At 37.9% G+C, this 23,575-nt stretch overlaps 1 long non-coding RNA gene across 3 annotated transcripts in view; it reads right to left on the bottom strand.

Annotated features, from left to right (window-relative positions):
* LOC139828510 (uncharacterized) overlaps positions 1-18,818 on the bottom strand; it is a 52,132-nt gene extending 33,314 nt beyond the window's left edge. For all 3 annotated transcript variants that reach the window (XR_011740190.1, XR_011740191.1, XR_011740192.1), the window contains exons 1-2: positions 18,463-18,818; positions 13,664-13,762 (exon numbers count right to left, since the gene is read on the bottom strand). This is a non-coding gene — a long non-coding RNA (uncharacterized lncRNA). The remainder of the gene's footprint in view (positions 1-13,663; positions 13,763-18,462) is intronic.
* Between the last annotated feature and the right edge of the window lie 4,757 nt (positions 18,819-23,575).

The following is a 23,575-nucleotide window of genomic DNA, read 5'->3' as shown; positions in this document are numbered from 1 at the left end:
GGAGAATATTGTGTCAAATGTATATGACAAAGATAAACATCTAGCATACTAAAATATCAAAAATCAATTGTTATTCTTTCAGTGACATTTGTATACTCTTCCCCTCCCCTTCTCAATGGGAAAACTACAGATGTACCTTGAGAAGAGCTTCTCAGCAGCGTACACCTCTCATTGCTCATCTAATGAAGGTTCAAGAGCCCTGAACTGTTGTTGTTTCAGAAATGAGAAACAACAGCAGTCCCAGGACAATTACTATCACTGTGCCGACTGTTGCAACATATGTTCCTGGAAGCAGGCATATCTCAGAATACAAACTTCCGTTATCCTTAAGATAATAATTGCCATTTATATTTTGAGGGCATTAGGACATGCTGCACATAGAACCCAAGACATCCAACACACAAGATACACGATGGATTACAGAATGATATACTTTGCCATTAGGTATAAATGAAAATTTGGGTGGCTGTTTCCATCCCTCTACATACATCTCTTGGTCCTAGGAAGCTGATAAAGTAAGCTGATTTGTAATTTGTCATTACTGTCCAAAACAACGTGAATTATTTGTGTTTCAATTTAATCTAGTCAGCCCTCAACCCCAGCTAATTGGCCATAGGTTTCTTCTAAACTGTTAAAGACACCTGAATAACTTGTTACAACTAGATCTCAGACGGTGAAGTAGAAGCAATACTCAGAATAAATAAATCTGAATGTTTCTGTTTATTGATCATGTCTGACCACAAAACTGATCTTTTTTTTTAAATATACCCGTTTTAAGTGGTATGTTGCCATGACCCAACACTTAGGTTCCAAAATTGCTAATGAAGTTGTCACACAGAAGTCTCCACAGAAGAAAAAGAGAAGTCTGCGTTTCGTGACGTATGGATCAAACCAATTTCAGAGGCTTGCAAGGTCTGTATAATCCCATTTTGGTTTTGATTTTCCCTTGAGCATCATCCAAACCTTCACTACACTTGGGTTTTTGGCAGGCAGAAATGTCTTGTCAGACCAGATTGCCTCTTCCAAACAGGTCCCAAATTGAATAACTTTGCCCAGTTTTCAGATCTGAAATAACCCAATACTGATTAATCCAGCTGTCTGCATGACATATTAGTACTCTCCAATCTAACTTTCCTGGCAGCCCATCCCACATGGCATGCGGGCTCCTGAGAGAACGAGGACACAAAGGAAGAGGCCTCAGTTCAGAAGAAAACAAGAACCTTAATGCACAGTGGGATATAAATGTAGAGGACACTGGGAACAAATCTAGGAAAAACAACTGGCATTTGTGCCTCAAATCTCCCCAGGGTTGTAACCCTGAAAGAATCTCACTACAGCCAGGTGAAAGTTCTCTACAAAATGCTATTTCCAGGAAGAAAACCGCTCTTCTCATGAAAATCAAAACATTATCATTTCCTTATAAAAACAGAATTAGATTTATCTATCAGGCAAATATTCCCTTTGAAATAATTGGAAGAGGTTCGGGATTTGCCTATTTTTTTAAATGAAATTGAAACTGATCCATTTAAAACATCTGAATTGTACTTCCTGTGAAACACTGCAGTATAATAGGAAAGAAAACACAGTTCAGTGCTACACCATGCCATCAAAAACATCTGTTGGGTCTAACAAACTAAAATGAAACATTTTGATAGCTTTTAATTGTTTACATAACTAGCCATTACACTGGAAAATCAGACTGATATAATGAATCTACAAATATTAACATTTTGGCATAGGAGATACACGCACACACAAACTTAGATCTACAGTTACAATTGGTTTACAGTTGGCTGCATGGCAAGAAGGCAAAACCCGGGATCAGCACGGCAATGTTCCCCAAAACCTCGCAATAAATACCCAATGTTCATTTTGCTGCCCACCATAACTAAATACAACAGTATGAACAAAAACCAGCGAAGCAACAGTAGAGGTCCAGCTGCACTGCACACTTAAAATGAGATTAAAAGATGAAATATAATTAAAATATCATCACAAAATTTCATTGTCTTCTCATGTTGTAACATGTGCCGTCAGAATCGCTGTTGGCAATGCAGCACGCAAAGTGTACCAAAACTGTACCTTACTATATATTGCAGATTTTTTGTGTGCATATAAGTAAAGTTTTAGCACAACAGGACAGTGAAGATGCACCTTCAACTGTACTTTGCAAAATATTTTCTCCTGGGCTGCATATTTGGGAAGAGAGGGGAGAAAGAAATACTGGAGGAAGAAATACAGACAGAAATTAGGGGTTCATAAAGAAAGTGCAGACACACCCTTAAAACAAACAAAAAAAGCCTTAAATTTCATCCGAATTGCTTGAACACATCATAAAGCCCCAGGTTCTGTCAACACTAAAGCCTTACAAAGAGAGATGGGAAATATGATGTGGCATAACTCTGCATTTAATCAAGGTGAATCCCTCTCTGCTGATTATCAAGTGAGGATAGATTTCCTGCTCCACTCTCTACCCCTACACATGAAGAAAGACACCGTGACTGATAACATCTAAAACCATAATAAGAAAAAGAGATTATGTTAACTGTTGCTTAAGAACTTTCTTTGTACCAGAGAAACAAACAAATTGAAGGCTTTAAAAATCAAAGGGCAATTTAATGTTGCAGTTCTACACGAACACAAAAGGACTAAGAAAGAGCTGCCTCCCCTTGTTGCAGGTAGATCACAGAACTCTCACTGTTCTGAGCATGTCAGCGGCAGCTTCCAGCTTCTACCACTGCATAGCAGCCCTGGGAACACATGGCCGGCTGGCTTTATCCTCACAACTGGATTATAAACTTGATTATTGTACCTGAGAGAAGAAAATGCTTCTGAGAAGAAAACATTCAACGTATCTGAATATGTGAGGTCTGATTTTGTGAGTGATGTGGCTCCTTTTGCCCCACCACCTACCTGGAATACTCAGCTAGAGTTCCTTCCCAGACTACAGCGATACTAAATTGTATAATGTAAAGGACATTGATTTTATCTGGCAGAAAAAATAAGCTAAATACAGAATGAACAATCTGCATCAGGCAGCCCTAAATCAGGACCCAGAACAATAAAAATCCCAGTATGTTTCACTGAACTGAAAGTCATTTCTCACACAGAGGCTGTTTTGGGGAAGGTCTGTAGCTATAATATGACGTGCTTGAGAAAGCCAGTGAACAACTGGGTCCTGCTGTAGGAAGAAATGTTTGACAAGCCATGAAGCGATTTGCAGCTGAGAGATAATGGTGGCTGTCCTGGAGTCCCACAAGAGACTTGCAGGGACATTGCAAATGACCCTGAGCAGTGTGTGCAGTTCATCTCAGGTGAGCTCCCAGATCTTTCTCTCTGTCTCCCTCCCACGCACTGGCTCACAGATGAGGATGTGGATGTCCACAAAGTTCAGCACCATCAGCTTTACTGCTTGTCATTTGATACAGCCTTATGCTCTAGAACTCTTTGCGATCCTCACGTGGCCACCCTTACTTCTACAATGTGCTAAGATACCTGCCTGGCCTTATTTTGCCATTTTGCGATTGGGAAATAAAAAAGAAGAAAGAGGGAGTCATGTCAAAGTGTGACTTTATATCTAACCACTTGATACTGGGCATACAATCAAATAGATGGAAGCTGTGCAGTAAGCACAACAAAAGATAGGAATAAATATTAACCAGCCTCTGTTCACTTTTTACACACAAACCCCACAGTGTTTTGCTTGTAGCTGCAGACTCACATTCATTTTTGTGAATGTGTCAAATTGCAATGCTTATAATGCAGTCTTGCGAATTCAGCCTGTGCAAAATACCACCAACGACATTTTTAAGTGGTCCAGTTTGAAAATGTGACCCTTAGAGACTTGATGAATAAAATTAGTCAACTCTGTAACTTTAAAATAGCTCTTTTCTAATTAAAGTGTGATGAAGCTTTCAGCCTATCTAGCTTGGGATGCAGAGTGCACCAGCAAGCCAATTAGAGATAGTAGCAAAAACAAAATGGTGTCACAGAAAGATTTACCACATCAGTCCCTCCAGTAGCTGCACCATTTCTGCTGATAAAGGTGAAACAACAGCTCCTGCTGCAGCTGAGGCTGGAGCTAATGTTAAGCTGACAAATCAACTTTTAGAGTCTTGGGAGATTCAGCGGAGCTATCAAGAGGCACAAAGGCTACTAATGCTTATGTCATACTTCTCAACTCTCACACTTTACCCAGGAGACGCCAGATTTTTTTGGCTTATATTTTTTTTTTTATTTTTCTATTCTCCTGGGTAAAAAATCAAAGAGGCCCATTAATTCAATGAGAATTTCACATATCTCGCTGCTTGATTTTTTTTCCATGAGACTCACAGTTTGAGGTTGAGAAGTATGCTCTACTTTGATAATGACACCCCGAAGGATAGCACTGGTAGAAAGATGAACGTGCAACAAAATTCCAGCTGCTGCTATTCAACGCAAACATTCAGTACATGTCGATGCTTGAACTCAGGTGGAGAGACCACCATATATCATTACATTGCCGTTCAGGGAAGCCTACATAATAAGACATAAAGAACAATTCAGCTGGTATTTGAACCTACACAGCACAGAAAAGAGAAGAGATTGGTCTGTCTCTTGTAAGCAGGCATCCAGCTAGTGATAATCTGTCAAACATTTGCACGCCTTGTGGTAATCTGGTTCACCACTTCTGAGAGGACGTGATTACATGCTTACTTGAACAAATCTCCCTGGCTGTCTAGTGGTGAGCATTAGTAGAAACGGGAAGAGACAAACAGATACGATGTTACAAAAAGAAAACGCAATGATTTTTATGACATTCCAACCTTTCATATCTAAAAATGCTATGGGAAAAAACCCAAATTTTTGCAAAACTTGAAGTTCTAGACAAAAGCTAAAAGCAAAGCAAGTGTTATGAGGACAGACCAAGGTCTTGCAAGTAAAGTACTTCTGCTGTTATGTTCAAATTATGTTCCAAAAAAACCAAGAACACAGCTCCCTTGTGGTCCAAAGCACATGTGTTTGGGCACCTGAGGGTAGAATTACCAGATCTCCTGCACACTATATATTACCAAAACAACCCAGTGTATTCTGTATGTACATTCAATCATATTTCATGTGGCAGAATCTTAGTAGCATGAGTGGTAAAGACATACAAAAAGTATGTAGCTCAGATTTTAAAAATCTATATTCCACTTCAAACAAATCTATTCTCCTTTGCTTCAGTTGCAGATAATTCTGCAAATAAACAATATGTGCTTAATACATATATCATTCAGAAATTAAGATGACCTGTAAAATAGAAATGCAGATGCAAAGTTTCAGGACTCAGTCTCCCAATGTAGTTCATCTGTGAAGTTCAGATCTGAAACTGAACTCAAATTGTTCATGTGAGGCTCTTCAAAGCCATAGGTTTAATTCAAGCTTAGCTGCAACGTTATTATTATGAAGAAATAGTAATTACAAGGCTAAGACAGGCAGAGAAATTGGGAAAAAATGTAAGGCGAACCATAATTTTAAGATGTAGGTAAATATGGAAGAATTATATCAGTTAATTACATGCAGGAGAATGGAAATTATATGAGTTAGGACCATGACATTATTGAAAGTAATAACAGCCAGTAATATATAATAGATTATATGAGATAAGTTGAAGAAGAGTAGATCCTTTACAGGTGCAATCAGACAAGGTCACAAGTAAGTAACCACTGTATAGGCTATCATCTATGGATGTGATATGAAAACTGGCCTTGCTTTAGGAAATAGTATAGGGATGGTGGCTGAAATCCTGTTTAATTACCACTCAGTTTTTCAGAGGGGGCAGAACAAAAGCTGAAAGAAGATTTTCTGACTCATTGGATTAGCAATGACTGTAAAACATAGTGAAAACATCTGCATTTGACACAAAATGCTGTAATCACAGTGGAGGAGACCTTTGGAAATGGAACCATACTATGGACTTGGGGATGGAAACAAGAACTAGAGTAAGAAAGTTCCTAAACCCTTAAAAACTCAGTAAACATGATAAAAGTCCCCAAATTAAGATTTGATTTTCAGGCTGCGAATAACAGAGGAAAGACATCAGAAGAAACAGTGCTAAATGTCCAGCAGAAATACATTTCTAACTGACCAAAGCCATTCTGCCTTTATAATGCTGACACCTGTATTTCTGATTTTGTCTCCCCAAAGAGGTTTTCTAAAACTGTCAGTTTAAGCTGCCCATGCACAATACAATCTGTTTTTTCCTGAGGCCAGCGTTGTGTTGTTTTCTTTTTTTTTCCTGGGCTCTGAAAGCACAGCTCTGATACAAATCTACATCTCTGTGTGCCTGCTGCATTAGTGATCATGCTCAATGGCCTGTCTGCTGGGTGAGATTATGGGGATACTGAAGGCAGGGGGCAAAGGATCAGCCGGGATGTGTCCAAACTTCAAATCGCTGGCTACACCCCTGACTGAAGTCTACATAAATTATGTCCACCACGTTCCCATCATTTATTTCTTTTGTCATTCCTTCAAAGAACTCGGTCGTATTCTGTCTGACAGGATTAATTCTTGGTAAAACCATTGCTGATCTTCTTTTAATAACCCTTTCTCCTATAAATACCCAGCGCTTTCATCCTTAATGATTGATTCTCCTATCTTAACTTTCAGCCATATATCTGAGGATAGCTATTGAAAAGCAAGTTTCATCTGCCAAGGCAAGTGTAAAGATGAACTCAGGTGCCTCTATGCTTAAATGTCTGTGTATCTATTTATCACCTGTTAAGGTACAAACAGCTCATCATTACAACAACCACTGAAGACGAAACGGTATCCTTCACTCAGCCAATTCTAAAGCAGGAATCCAGGGTCTGGAAATACCGGTTTAACTTTTTTGAACATGAAAAGGAAAAAACCAGCCCTTTATCACAGACATTTTTCTGTCAGAAAACCATTTCCCACCCTCTCCATCAATACATGTCTGCTACAACTAACACAGACATACTTTAAAAAGTGGCCAGTTTGTCCTAATACAGACTCTCAACTTTTAGAGTTTCAAGCTACAAAATATACTGTTTTACCATATTTGATTGGCGAAACATTATGATACAATTGCAGGTACTAACTGAGGCTGTCATATATTCCAGTATTCATATTTGGTTAGTTACAGGGTGATTTATTTCCTCCTGTTTGAAAACAGAATAAAAACCATTGTATCAGCTCTTGCTAATACATGTCTGCATGCCTGTGTCCACTCTAGAACTCGCTAATGCAATTCCCTTCAGCATTTTGTAGGTCTCACTATTGCACTGATGAAGAAACTTCAGCTAGCCTGGAACTTGGCTGCTGAAATTTTGACTGACACCATGCATGAAAATCACATTACCCTGGTTGTAAAAAACCTTCTCTGGCTACCTGTAAAGTACAGGATTATGTGTAAAGTCCTAGTTATTAACTTACAAGTCCTTAAATTGACTTGGGTTTGAATACCTCAGAGACATTCTGGAACCATACATCCCCAGTCGTTTTCTTTGGTCTCAGTCAATTGGATTAGTTCTTTTTGGCTGAAGACATTGAGCTACAGGGCATTTTTAGTGTTTGCTCGCTCCTCATGGAATTCATTAACCATGGAGGTCAGACTAGCTGACTCTCTAACATGCTCTAAATCTGAACTTAAGGTATACATTTTCATATTGCTTATTAGGATGTGTAAAAGTTATATGATTCTCTTTATTAGGTTTCTATAGTCTTTTCACATACGTACATATCAGTGAGTGTCAGTAATTTCAGAGCTAGAATTAGTCTTGTCTCAGGATTATTCTCCACCTATGCACTGCAGGAAAAAAAATACAGTATTATTGCAACTTTTCCTAATAACTTTGCAAGGATCTGCAGAGAAGAGACTTGGCAGATGGAAACCCAATGCTTAGACAAGACATTCCTATTTTTTAAAGCACCTTTGACAACATGATCTAGATCAATATTTCCAGGCAGCAGAGTAGGCATAATAAAGAGAAACTCTCTTTTTAAGTTTTTTGAAGTCTTTCATTCAATTATTACGAGTATTTGCTTTTAAGATATTTATAACTGTCTTCCTTTTTCTCATCAGTACCCACCCAAAGAAGCTCCCTTGGTTTTAGCTAGGCTGCACCTCAGTAAACGAGCATTGAATTCAGGCATGAGACCAAATCAAGCTCTGATCCAAATAATTAATAAGATTAGATCATATCATAATTTTACTGCACTAACAGGCATTCTTATGAACCCCTGTGTGGTGTGATGATACTTATATTCCATAGTGGTACTGCAGGTGGACAAATTATAAATTATATTCCAAACCAGAGAAGCATAATGAACTTAAAAGTTTGACTAATGAGATGCTCAGTCTAACGCTATTCAGTTTGGCCCTCCCCCTCTGTCCCAGGCAAAAGTCTTAACCAGCTGCAGCGAGGATCAAAAGAGGGATGCGCCTAATCCATGAACGTGCTCCCTGTATTGGTGTAGCATATAAAGAACAATGCCCTATCAGCAGTGTCTGAATAACTGTGTCTTGAGCTTGCATGCCAACAGTTACGGGTAGATGTCATCACTTTAAAAAATAAAAGCTGTTTCCATAGACATGCAAGACAGATCGGTGAATTTGCCTGGTTTAAATTAGGCTGAGTGGTTCATGATGGCGTAAGGAGGGGAACGATATTTTAATAAAACCAGCCAAATCAAACCTTCCCTGCCCAATCGACTTTTCACAGAACAGGCTGACAAGGTATTAAAAGCTGCTCCATTGCATTCAGCATGTGAAAAGGGTGCCTAGCATCTAGATTTAATAGAGCCCTAAATAGCTATAGATAATTTATTCTAGCTATGGCTTTAAGTTCTGTTTTTCAGAGAATATGAGTCTTACAAAAATGGTTTCCATGCAAATCAAAACCAGCTGAAAGCTTGCCAAGGCCAAGATGTAATTTAAGATGGCATTTAAGCTGCTCTGTCTCTTCTGCCTCTAGAGATATCATCATAAAATAAAAGAATTCATCAGGTAATGTTTTCTTCATTATTCAACCACACAATTCTGAAGTGAAAAAGATAATTAGACATACAGTGCTGTCGACACATAGTTTATGAGGAGATTCTGATTAATTAGCTATGGTAAAAGGTCTTTATATAGTCATAATTAATTTATATTTCAAGAAAAAAGGCAAACAGACAGCACACAGATTTTAATATTTCTTTCCTCTGACAAATTTATCAAAGTAATTCTGAAGTTCTGTTGAACCTATTCCACTTCATTGTTACTTTATAAAGCAGGAAACAGACAACTAATATTGACTTTCCTGGGACCCAGACAGCTTAACATTCTCACACCACTTTGAAAAATGCGTATTTTCTCTGCTGAACCAGCAAGTGAAACCACTGTGAGCTGCTCACCAAGACACATCTTGGTCTGGAATACATTGAACCAGCAATGCAAAATTTGGATGTAACACGCAAGTTGCCTTCCAAGTTCCATCATGCTTCCTTCTACCAAATTGACCTGATTTATAGTAGGACTGAGGTCAAAAGGTGATTATTCCATATTTCCTTTACTTTTGCACATTGAGTATTAGCCAAAGGAGTTAGACATGTTGTCTTCATATATTGCCATGTTAGCTCTGGGCTCGTGCTCACACTCACATCTAAACTCCCCTCACTGACCTCACAGGCTACACGTTGATTTACGCTCTGGTTAACACCCCAGTGAGCCGACCAGCGCCGCTGGCAAAGAGAAGCACGACGCAAACTCAAGCAAATTCAAGTGCGCAGAAGAAATGCGACCTGTTCAAACCACATGGTACAGAAAAAGTGAGCCCATGGTCAGGGACAGGCAACAAAGACAAAGCCACAGAGATTGTGTATTTTCAGTAAATTACTGTCAGGGATTAATTTAATCCAAATAAGAGAGATGAAAACCTGACTTATCTTTGAGACAGTCTTGAAACTGTATCACTGTGTTTTCAGGCATATTAGCCATAGCACCTATATACTATGATATAAAGTTTTGTTTTTTTTCTGAAACAAACACGTTATGAATTAATGTTTGGGTGTGAGGCTAAAGGTACAAGCACGCATGCAACCACCAGATTCTGATGAGCGATTGATGTTCCCTTCTTTCAGTCACTTATTCCAAGAGAGACTTAGAGGCAAAGTCTCCACTTGGGATCTTCATCAACAACCACTGGGGACTGTCGGAGTCTTTCCAATTTAATTTGGCTCAGCGCTTTGAAAATGCTCAGGTGGCACTTCAGCTACGAGCGGAATTAGGAAGACTGCAAAAAACCCTGTTTCTTCTCTTGTTTCAGCAAGAACATTAGTGATAAAAAGTAGCTTAAAAATCCTAAACTGCAAGATGCCAAGTAATGTCCATTCAATTTCTGGTTAAGCTTATTTGATGCAGTATATTACTCAGAATGATTTGGAGCTATAAAAAATGTTACAATAGTGAAGATTCCTGAATAAATAATTCTCAGTTAAGTGTTAGCACCTAATTATATTAACTTATAGTAATTACTGATTCAATTACGAAATTGAAGATTAACCTGAAAATGCAGACTGGCTAATTTATTTTTATGATAGCTATACACTAATAGCACATGTAGTTGGGCTTCTCTAGGTACAAGCAAGTTAAGGGTTATTTTAACACTCGTTTAGGAAGCTAAATAATCTTGCAACATTTTAATATATGACTAGAATACCTACTGAATTGTGTTTGACACAGTATTGCATTTTATTTTTCTACAGTGTGGTACCTTGCACAGAAACAGGGGTAGAAAAAGACCTTGATATCTATAATCTCTGATTATAGTTTTAATTTTTTTCCAGTCAAAATTTGCTTTTCATGTCAGAATCTGACTTTTATAATAAGTAAACGTATTTGTGTTTGGATTTTCTGTTGGGAACAAGAAAGTTAGAGAATGCTTTATGTTTCAAATTGGGTTAGAGGGGAGAAGAGGTGCAACAGTCAGTTCAAATGATTTTAATTAAGTATTTAGGGACAGCATTTGACTCTTAAGAACAGTGAGGTAGAGTGAGGTGAAGATGACACAGGTAAAGCTTCCTTTGGGTGAGGGAAGATGGACTTGATGAACTCCTGAAATTCCTTCCAGACCTCAGATTTTCTGAAGGTGCGTAAAATAAGACTCCTGGTGTTTGGATCTTTTACGTAAGCTCATTATTATGATTTTTCCAAAACACAGTAAAATAAATTAAAATAAAAATATCATTTTAGTTTATTTAGCATAGCAAAATAACTGCTAACTTTCCATATTGTGTGTGACTAAGGAGAGACTTTTGCCACAGATTTCTACTTTAAAATCACATGACTGAAAAAAATCACAGCATGCCTTGGAATCTTAAACAGGTAATTTCTCCCAAGTCAAACTTTCTGTGATTATATATTTATTGTGCTACTTACAATAAATATCACGATTCGCAACTACAAAGATAACAAGCTGTACTTGCGAGCGGTACATGTCGCATATTTAAGAAGTAACAAAGCAGTGAAGATTACTTCACGTGTACAGATTATGTATTATTTGTTAGTGTGTCACTTCCAGTGCTCTTTCTTTTCCAAGCAAAAGTATAAAAAACATGTGATTAGCTATGACACTTTATGTGTTAGCTTTTACCCAGATAAATGTCAGATTTAGATAATCCTATGGGATCTATGCTTCAAATACTTAGAAACATGACTCTGGAAGTTTAAGAAAATATATACATACATATTATTGAGATTAGTACACCAACTAGTACAGTCCTGCAATAATAATGTATGGGGCACGACTGAGTTTAGCAACTATCTCCAAACACTTCCTGTGTGAATTAGTGGAAACCAAGTATTATATATGGTAAAGGGGAGTGGATTATTCAGTAAAGACGACTGCTAAACATATAATTTCTCCCTAATTCGCCTCGGTCCTAGCATGTTTTTAAAAATTTCAATCTCAAGTATATTTGTAAGTTTCAGGAAGATAAAATGTAGTATATACTGCTGTGGTTAATTCTTTCTCTTCCAATGCATGGGCTTTTACATAGGTAATTCTACCATTCCTTTTTGTTTATATTTTTCCCATTTTAAATACCAAATCCCTATTGAGTGCTCAGACATCTAAGCATCCATATGAATACGAGTGCTGTAAAGGGAAAACATTTTTCAGTTTTAAGAGGAGTTCCTAAAACTGCTCAACTTTTTTAGCCCATCATGGGCTAAATATCTGTTAATGGTCTGCAAGCCTTATAAAATGTGATATTTATTAGACATGGCATTCTTGGGAAGTGGACCTTGCAGGAAAATTTTGTAATTAATCCTCAGGCATTCAAATCCTTTTCAATAATTAATTTTGCTTTTGAATTTGTCTTTTAAAACACAGCCAAAAGCCATATGCACAATGTCACTACCTTAAAGGGAAACGTTATGTCTTGTAGAGCATCTCAGAGAAACAAACAGTTTTAAGCGTATCCCTAGATCTTACTTCTGTGTCTCATACCATGTTGCTATGCAAGAAAGTGCAAAAGTCCAGGCCCTGGCAATTTGTTCTTTGCTCATCAGAGTCTCAAACTGGAAAAATAGAAAGAATTTGAAGATAATGTGAAAAAAAGAAGTTATTTCTTTGTACAACCTCATTTAATTTTTGGAAAAAGTCAGATTGTTTCACACTGTCACTACCCAGCTTAAAGTAAATAAGTTCTATAGGAGTTCACTGTCTCAGCACCACTTTCATCTCACCCTTTTCACTTCATCACACATTTACTGCATGTTTCAGTTACTTCCAAGATACACTGTTTACATTCTCATAAACACTTAAGGTTATAAGAATTCATTACTATTAAGAAGTTGGAAATTTGAGTACATGAAAGGATGGCAGGAGAGGCAAATGAGCTTTCCAATACAAAACAGAATTTGGCACTGGATATGCAGAAAAACATCTGTGAACAGCAAGGTTAACCTCATACTCGAGTCCTCCCTTTACCATTGCTGCTAAAATCTATTTCTTGCTGATGGTTAACTCACAAATGCAACAGCCACACACCTGTCTGCCAACTATGCACAGCTGCATAGATCTTGTTGCTGATCCAACCATCTGCAAAACGTGGCAGCCAGTTAATGCACAAATCCATAGCACCTTTAGGAAACAATTCTGAATTTGCCAAGCGCTGCCTGCAACCCAAAGGAGACATCCATTTGCTGCAATTCTTGATGAATAACACTAGATTCAATTTGGGACCCTAAATGGACAGGCCAGCCAGTTTTAGTATTTCTGAGTTTCATCAAGGGCTTGATATAAACCAGATGGTTTTTGATTCATACACCAAAATAGACAGGCTAGAGGAATCAATCTCACTGGTATCTACCCATAATAAAACAGAGGGCAGCAAGGAAGGTGCAAATCTTAAAAAATCCCATCGAGAAATCCACATCAGATAGACTTCTGCTGTGTACAAACAGTTCAACATATAGAAAATATGTAATTGGGGCTTTCTGAGACTTTAAAATATATGTAACTAGATATACTAAGAATTTAGACTGAGAACACTAAATTTAGAACTTAGAGTACTCAGCACTGATTTAACTGGGCCTTTATCAAAGCATTCATTTCCTTAGCAAAAAAATATAAACGGACCAAAGCTGTGCAGTTTTGAAGAAAAAAAGGATGAAGAAAATATACTGACTTACAATATAAATGATGGGCTGTTAAGAGATAAGGGATGATATAGATGATGTTTCTCCAGCTCTTAAACTACATCTTTCTTTTGGAAACCAGCTCTGTGTAACCTGAAAATAGGCAAGACAAAATTTAATGAGAAAAGAATAGGATTCTGTATTCTAATTTTTTAAGCACACTCCAAACCCAAAGCTTTTTGAAAATTACTGTTGAAAAATAATGAGATACAACAAAATTATGGTTTAAATGTGCTAAATCATGATGATCTGCCTGACACTCTCTATATAGAATTAAGAAGTAACATTTTCCAAAATGCTTGTTGATTTGCAACCATTAATTCTTCTTTTATTTAAACGACTATTTCCTCCTGAATTGTTTATTTCTAATCAAAGGCCATTTAAGATATTTTTAAAAAATTAAATAGCACCCACTTAAAATGTGTTCAGTAGACTCTTTCATCCCCCAAAATACATATACCAATTACTTTACCTTCTGCACAGACTGTTCTGTCCCCAAGAATCCCAATGTGCTTTGCAAATATATTAACAACATGGCATGTCAACTTCCACCGCTGACACACAAGCGTTAGTTCTGAAACCATCAGCACTTGGCAATACTGTGTAAATGTTTAAAACAAAAGCGAAGAATCAGTTATTTGTCTAGGGGGCAAATACAATCATTTAACTGGGAATCGGATCGGGATTAAGCATTGGGGTTTACAACCCAGCGGTTATTATTGCATTTTTGTGGTATCTTGATGGTTAGCATCCTTGAGCTGTGTAACGGGTGATAATGCTTGATTGGGTGAGTGCATCAGAAAGAAGGCTGCTACACAATGAATACACCTGATTTTTGTTTTGTTATGTTTTAATAAAAGAGTTGAAACCTTCTTCTCCAACATATGCATTTGGTATAGTTGAAAGGAAAGGAATTCTGGGGTGCACGTAGGCAGGCTGGTTGCAGCAACTGCAGCATCTGGAAGCTGCTCACACGAGGTCCCTTCCAATTTTACCTTCCAAGGGATTATCCAGCTGTCCTCTGGGTATCACCTGGTATATTCCTGACATACCGCCGACACTAAAATGAGTTGATTATTGCAGCTACAGAGACCTCCCACACTGGAAGGATCTCAGGCTGGTCACTTAGGCTGCCCATGTGGCCTGATATCGTGGCAGCCCAACAAGGACTATCACAGGGGCTACTAATGCTCTTAAACACAGTACAAGGCATTACAGCTAAAATACATAATGATTTCACGGTTCACAAATTTTGTTTTATGAAACAATAAATTGTGTTTACATTCCCTGGTTATAAAGGAGGATGTGAGAATTCCTGGGTTGTTCCAAAAATGTAAAGCAGGATCAGCAGCACAAGATGTTGAAGCAGCAGCGTTTCCCTGAGAAGCAGCCAACTTAGAAGTGGAATATGGATTAATGTCATCAGGAGCAGCGGCAAGAACTGCACAGGCAGTCTGATGGGGCACTTTCATCACACGTCATTCTGCGGCTCTACAGCTGAGCCACTCAGAAAATCACAGCTGAAAAATTTTGTCCAGAACTATCAAGCAGATTTGTACCCTCTCTACACTCTGAATTTTACAGGTTACTGAATAAAGATGAATGAATATCTTATGTAGCAGGTACAATTTTGATCTCTGGAAAAAAAAACAAAGTAGCTCCGCTACTGTACATAGTGATGGCTTAAACTAGGGTTTGATGTGCCATAGAGGATCTTCGCAGAGGTCTGTAATCTCTTGTTGGATGAAGAAAACAAAAGTTCTTTTCAAACAATTCGGTCAATCTCCTCTTCAAATTCTTTTTCATTTGCAAAAACTGTATCTGAGAAGTCTCTAAAATGTTCCGATATATCAAGGTAAAGCTAAACGAATTTTCTTCTTTAACATGTCATTTTGAGATTACCTAAATACTTTCATTAATTATAAACTCACATGAAATATGCTATAAATCAGTCTTCTACATTGATTCAGGGGTAGCATTAATTTCAGTTTATCTTTACCTGGCTATAGTCAACAAACCTGCAGGGAGTTTCTGTACCTATAATACTCCTCTTAGTTGAAACTGGCTGGCAAGTCCAAAAATTATTAAGGTCTTAATTACTGAACGACTGGTAGTCTGACTGCAAACACCATTTTTCTCCAGAAACACAGAAGATCAACCAATAATTATACTGTAAAGTTTTTCAAGTGGCAAAAGATATTTAAATGTAAGCTGCACAAATTCAATAATGTATTTTGTCAGTTTTAAAACATTCTGAGTTCCCATAGGGCAAATTTACATCACCTTACTAGGTTCAGTTAAAAAAATATATATATTCTAGAAGCCTGGGTTTACCTTCTACAATGGCTCAAGGCAAGTTTCTGAAATTGCAGGTACCAGAAGTAATAGCACACTTTTGAAAACATAAGCTGCTGTTTCCAAAGCCCAGAATGTTATTCTTACTGACTTTCAGACACAGAAAAGCCTTATTATTCACCACACATACTCAGTCTAGTTTCTTTGCTCTTGTCTGGATTGAGTTGGTTTCTCACAGTGTCTTTACTTCTGTCACTTGAATTTGCTCCTATATATGTGTTCCTACCAACATTCTAAAAAAGCTGAAGAATTCAAAGTAATAAGTGAGTTTTCCAATATGACGATCTATAGTATTGACCATTATAACATTAGCTTCAAAGGAACTTAATGCTACTTAAGGACTTGCTAATTCTTTATTTTGCAAAGACTTCTGAACATTGTGTTCTCCTGCTTACGCTGAAATAGCTTTGATCATGAAGAACACAACTCTCTATAGACTTCAGGGTAAAGATACATTATGAATACCTCCTTATTCGTAGACCTTATTCCACGGTATAACATGATCACATGGCTTTTATTACCTAGCACGTCCTGGGAGCAGGTGAAAAATAAGACCATTCCTAATTTCAATACTAAAGAACAACCCTGCCCAGAGAGTTCCTTTACCCCAATGGGTTATTCCTTTCTGCCACCACGAAACAAATCAGTCTTTCAATCCCCATTCTACCGATGGGAAGACCAAATGATCTATCGAAAATCTTTGGGTGGGATCAACATCACAAATAGCATCTCATAACTTCCAAATTAGTTCCTTGACCACTGGCCAGTAGCCTCAAACTGTGATCACGGGCCCTTGCAAACAGTCAAATTGACCATACAGTCATAATAATTATGCATTTCAATGAGCCAATTTGTTATTGTAATTACAAGTTTAATCTGAATTCTGTGTATGTAATATAATTTCAAACTACCTCGAGTACGTTTCTCATAGTAGATTGCAATTTTTAATTTCCTGACACTCCGCAAATGTCAGAAAAGGGTTACTGCGATCCCTATGTGTTTTAATATGCCCCAAAGATAAGTGAATCAAGATGAAAAAAATCCATGAACCATAGGCAGCCTCATTATCCATACTCTCAGAGATGTTCATTTCCTAAGGACTGTTCTAGATGAGGGAAATTATCTATATTCTATGTATACCATAGCAGGATAGATGTGTTCTCCATCTGCTACATTTTTGCCCCTCTGAACTGTACTCCCCCTGTTGGTATAATGGAAAGATGGTTACTTGTCCTCAAAGAGAAAGGTATAATAAACACCTAAATTTATACATTTCATCCCATATTTTTAGCAAACTACACAAAAAACCCCAACACAATTGTTATATACTCTTAAAAATGAATTAGGCCTTAACAGTTAGCTACCTCATTTTGTTCTAAAATTCAACAAACTCTGAGAAAATCTCTTTTTATACAATCTTTTGGATATGTCATTTGCCATTAATATTTGATGGCCTTAAGGAAAAAAAAAAGTTACAAAAAGGTATTAATGCAAGTAGATAATAAAGCTGCATTCTATAAATCTATAGCAGCTTACAGTAATCATTAAAGCATGCAAAACTCTTTCATCTATTCAAAAATATGCAGTGCACAGAATGCCTGCTAAGGTGCATGACAAGTCAGAGTTAAATATATATTAATAAATGAATTAGGTTCATAAATAATAGCCATAATGACATTTTAGGAGACAATAAGTCTGAGGATTGTCAGAAAATGGTTGATGTATGAGCTTCACGTCTCAGTGATTCTTCAAAATGAATAGGCTTTGCGAGATAGTTCAGAACCACGACCAGCCTATTTCCTTGAATAATTTACTTGTTGTCAATTTGTACAGCCACATTACACATGCAAATTGTGCTGCCTGTGCAAACACCACTTGGAGATGATAAAAACAAATTTACGAAGGCTATAGAGGAAGGATTTATTTCACTTTCTCGCCCAGGTCAAGCAATACATGTATCTGACGATTGTGTGTACCCAATTTTGTTGTAATTATATCAGCAAATTATTCTTTATAATCTTATTATTTTTAGCAGTCTCCTTGTGCTTGGGATAATTAGCTTTCTTCACTCAGTGTAAAAACAATTCAACTTGCCAGCTAGGCAGGGCACAGCTCCATTATCTGTTTTGGGTTTAAATTTATTCCCTATATTCTTGGACACTTTGTGTAAATTAAAAATTTCATAGTCCCTAATACTGTACACGCTGTTCATTCAGTGATGAATTAAGGTCCCTAAACCTCTACGTTTGCTATTAGATATCTCACCCACTTTATATGTTAATCTGTGCTAATGAATTCCACAACCCCTAGCCACAGCGAGATGACTAAAATTATTACCACTTACAGAGATATGCCTTTTTCATTTAAAGTTCAATTCAAATTGCTCCCATAAACAGTCTGCCACACAAAGATACCTCCTTTAAAGAAGAGTTACTTACCTGTAAGTAGAGTTCTCTGAAGGTAGCATTATCTTTGGATACACATTCCTCAGCCACGTGACTTCTGGTCTGTGGCAGGGGGGAGTGGATCCATCCCTTGATAGTTGAGACTTTTCCTCAAGGCACTTCATTACCTCTGCGGCTCCTGTGCCTTCAGGGTTATTTATATCCGAGCCTGTCAACGCAACTGCCCCTCACCTTCTGATGCAGGCCCTGGAAGGGGCTGACGAGCAGAGGAGCTCCTTGGAGAGGTGGTTGCATTGACAGAACATATACGCAGCGCTTGGCAATGAAGGAGTCTCAGGTAAGTGTCTTCTTCCCTCTCAAGACGCTACCTATGAGCCTGCCATTCACCACAAGGACAGCGAATCTGGTGAAAAAAAACACGTAACAAAAAAGCCGGTATGGTATTACATGTGTGGCACAAGAGTCACCCAGGTGTCAGCTGGCCCGTGGTGGATGCACAACCAAATTCCTACCGCTCTCAAAGGAAAAACTTTTAAATATTACAGTTCCCTCACTAAAGGACGGCAATGCCCTTCGCTGAGTAATCGTGTTTCAAACCAGTAGAGGGCATTGCCATACACAGAGACTAAATAGGTTCATTAAGGTAGCTTGAAAAATCAGCTGTTGTTTATATAAATGACACAATAGCACATTTCATATACAGTATGGAGCATTGAAAATAGCCCTTCAAAGTTAAATCAACACAAAACAAAATTTAAAAGATCGAGATTCTTGTAAGACTTCCCAATTACATAGACCTTTATTGCAGTACAAATACTAAATTAATTTTACCTAATTTCCTTGAAAAGTACTTAAAACAGTGCTGTTTGTTTCAAAAACACAACCAAGGAGAGGTCAAGTGCCTTGCCCTGGCTCCACATCTGAGTGCCACAGGATGGAACTCCCAGCCGTAAGGCTCACTATTGTTCTTCTAAAAAACGACACTTAATACACAAAGAAAAACTACCTGAGAGGTTAAGAAAACTGCTCTGCATGTGTAAAACCAGTCAGATGATATTTCATTTAGTGATACGGCAGAAGGGTGTTTCTCTTCTATTGCCAGAGCAGAGGAAATGTATCCAAGACTCCAATCCAGCATACGGACTTTGTGTTCATTACAACAAAATTAGGACTGCTGTATTTGAATTGCTAAAATTTGTCTTATGCTAGGTGAAGACACTTAGACAGAGGTGATGTCTACATTGCAGTAAATTATATGGCTGCAGGTTCCACAAAACACACACCACAAATGTGGTTGCAGCATCTTATCTCAAGTAGCTGCATAAATTCTATGGCACTCAACTAGAAGTGAACTTCATAACCCCATTGCGCTACCACGGCTGGTATCCAAACAAGTTACCTTCAGGTTGGTATTGGTGCATCTACAGCAGTTCAGTTATGCTTCTGCCTTCTGCAAAAAATTATTCTAAGAACCCGGATCATCTGCACCTTTTAAGCGGTTATGCTTTTTTTGCAGATCTGCTCCATGAGATTAATTAGTCTAACCATTATTTGCTCCTTGGCTTGACATAATATCTAAATTCTGCCACAGACCTTCATTGGCAATTTAAAGCTAGTTGGCTAAGACTTCTCTACCTGTTTGTGCTCATTCCCTCTTCCATATCCGCACCCGTAGTACCACCACTCTTACAGCAGGATCTGATCTGCTTTTGAATCAGTTCCTAAACTGCCATATTGTTCAATGGTCACAGTCGGAGTTAATCCACGCAAAATACAGGACAGAAAGCTGTGGTGGTTTAAAAATTGGACCAGATGCCCCTAACTGAGGGGCAGTTAACATCTGTTTCGAAGGGTGACCCTTTGAAAGCTGGCCTGATAGTTTCAGCCTTCCAACGTATCCCACTGCCAGCCTCTGTCAATGCCCTGAACAGTACGAATGGGACCAAGACCAGCACAGTTCATGGCTTCAACAGACAAAGGTGATGAAAACTCTTTCTACCAGTGAGGTACTGAAGTTGACAACACCTTCCTCATTTCTCACAGTTAAGCCTCTGGTAAGAATAATAACCGAGCGCAGATCTTTCAAATTTCAATCAGGAATTTTGAACAAAAGGTCTTATGTCCTCCCTGAATACTGTGTGCTGATACTTTAGAGATGCCTTTTCAAAAAAGTAGGCAAAGCAACTTGCTCATGTACTGCTGATGCTTAAAAACACGGACATTTCTTTCTATGTCTATGGACAGAATTTTCATCAAAATGCAAACCTCAGAGGAACAAGGATGTAGTAAATGGCGGTAGGACAATCTCAGTAAAACCTCTGGGCTTGATCCTATGTTGTTTAGTTATGTAGTGCTCTCAAACAAGCAAATTCAGAAGCATTCAAGCAGACCTGCTCTGATGCTGCTTAACAAGGAGCCTGCGGACTGAGCGTGGGGCACTTCCTGACTAGGACGGATACAAGGACTAAGAAGGGAACACACAGCAACGCTTCTCACCAGCACGCAGGGGATTACTCAAGCTCATTCATCTTCAGAACACTTTTCTTTATTTCATCCCTTTCCATTTTTTTTCTTAGTGTCCTTGCGACCATGGGAATGAGAACACAAGGGGACTTGAGATTTAGATGAACTGACAGCAGACAACATCTGTGACATAAACCAACCATGGGCACACGTGGCCAACTTGTGCTGAGGTGTAACAGCTCTGTACGCTCTGCTCCGCGCTCATGGCCTCATCCAAACCTCATTTCCCCAATTGCAGACAATGGAAATATTTCTACCAATGATAACGGGCTTTCAATCAGGGCTCAGGCAAGGGCCTGCCTGGATGAAAGTCTTACTTTGAATGAGGTAAAGAGAGCTCAAATTACAAAACAACATTAATACTTATATACTACAGAATATTTACTAGTATACTTTAATGTACAGCCTCAGATAATGTTATTTGGATATTTCCATTAATTGTCTCTATGATGGTTCTTGTAATGTTTGTTTAGCAAGAATTAATTTGGCTCTTATATGGCACTGTATGTGGAAAAAAACCTCTCTGTAATCCTTTTAACTGACTTTAAATGCTCATTTGAATATAATTATTTTAAAGGATTAATAAAAAATATTTTTAAGTTGGCAACAAATTCAAAGTTTAGGAAAAATAACAGAGGTTATTTTATTGTCTTTACATCTCTTTTAAAAATCATATTAGTTTTCCTTTCCAACCCTATTTTATTGTATCAAAATATAATCATGCTAGAAAAATTTCTCATTATGTTAGCAAAAACGAATACAAGGTAGATAGTATACTAACACAATGACTGTAATCTGCTAATACAATAAGGCCTTCCTATTATGTTTAACCAAGAATTCAGTTCTTGATCATTTCAACATACTGCCAAAACGGTCTCTAAAGGATAAAATGTGGTATATTTCCATGTGTAAGAAAATATTTCTGATGTGCTCATTTATTGCTAAAAAAGCAACAGCTAATGATGCATAATTTATGTTGCAGTAGATTCCATTTCTGTACTAGGAAATTGTGTCTATTTTGTGGAAATAAGCATGTAGGTGATTATTTATGATTAGCTAAACGTGGCTTCGAGCATATGTCTGAGGAAATAGTTCAGGCATCCACCGTGTCCTGAAGCCCAAGAATCTCAGCTCTAGCTGGTCTGAAGAAAACAATTCCACTGTGAGAACCTGCCATGGGGACCGTACACGGCCATCAGCTTTCCTCATGCCTGACAGCTCCGTCCATTCTGTTACACTTATTCATGAAGAGTGTTTCAAAAAGCGCCCAAGCAATGCTGAGTACTGTAGATAATAATCAATACTTTTTACCCAGAAACTAGCAGCATATTCTCTTTCAGTGAAAACAAGCAAAGATGTGGAAAAATGCTCTGTTTAAGCTCAATAAAGTGCACACTGCCAAATGTGGTGGTATGAAGACCAGGAGTAAAAATAGCACCAGAAACACAGATCAGTTACCCAAACGAATACAGGATATTCTCTTCTCAAGCAAACTTGCTCAAGATGACCTCAGAAGAGCACAAAACAGCAGTACCATAGTGCTACACACTAGTACTCACTTACTCTACAGTGACAGTAGAAAGATGAACCCCCAAAGCTGCTGTTTTCAATTCCTGATTCGCTCTACAGAGATTCCTGTAGCAAGAACTGCATATTTCTCTTGCCACAAGACAATACACCTGATAAACCATAACAACTGGGACTCAAAGCGGTATCCATAAACATCCAACAGCAGAAGGTAAAGGTAGGGAACGGAGATACAGAGAAAATCATCTAGGACCTGAAAATTCATAGAGATCCTGAAAGATTCAAATTAAATTTGGTGTTACATCTAATTGCAGTAGCCCTTCCCTCTGAAGTTCAGGTAGTTTTTAATCATAGCATAATAAATATCTAACCTGTAATTACTGTGTTGTACTAGTTTGATGTTTCACAGCCGTCTCAGGGGCATGACTCATTTCACTCATAAGAGTCATTGTTTTGCAGGTCTCCAGGACAGGAATTCAAGTGAGAACGGAAGTTAGATCAGTTGACCAAAAGGAAATAAATAAGATTATTTGAATATTTGCTATAGTATTTCTACACCATAGCAGCCCTCCTGTAGTTTGATGCAGGCACAGCAGTGTTGGTCACAGGCTGTGCTGTCTTCTCCTGTTAAGTAGCCAACAATCTCTTTTGTAGCTTCAGCAATCACTGATGTTTTGAATGCAAATGCTTCTAGATTGGTGAAAGACAGAGAGGACTTTCCACCTTTTTTCTGGTAGAAGAACCTGTGAGAAGTCAGTTTGTTGCCAGAGAACTGGAGATTACCCTGAAATTTGGCTTTTTAAATTACAAATACAATAATTTTGTAAATAACAAATGAAATGCAGCTGAACACTGGAGTACTTCATTGGTGTGCACTGAGTTGGTTTGTGGATACTAAATAAGGAGCACAATGTTTGGATACAAATTGCGTCATGACATTAAATCTGCCATCTGAAAATGTATGCCAAGTAAACATATAAATTTACAGGTCATAAAGATGTCATGTATCTTTCAATTTTTGCAGTGTTCTCAAGTTAGCTCACATTAAGAAAATATCATGCAGCCTAATGGTCTAACATCTTGCTACAACAATTGA

This window comes from Patagioenas fasciata, chromosome 8 (assembly GCF_037038585.1).
Source record: "Patagioenas fasciata isolate bPatFas1 chromosome 8, bPatFas1.hap1, whole genome shotgun sequence".
NCBI lineage: Eukaryota > Metazoa > Chordata > Aves > Columbiformes > Columbidae > Patagioenas > Patagioenas fasciata.
Note: the sequence above shows the minus strand (reverse complement) of the source record. Positions and strands in the feature narration are given on the sequence as shown.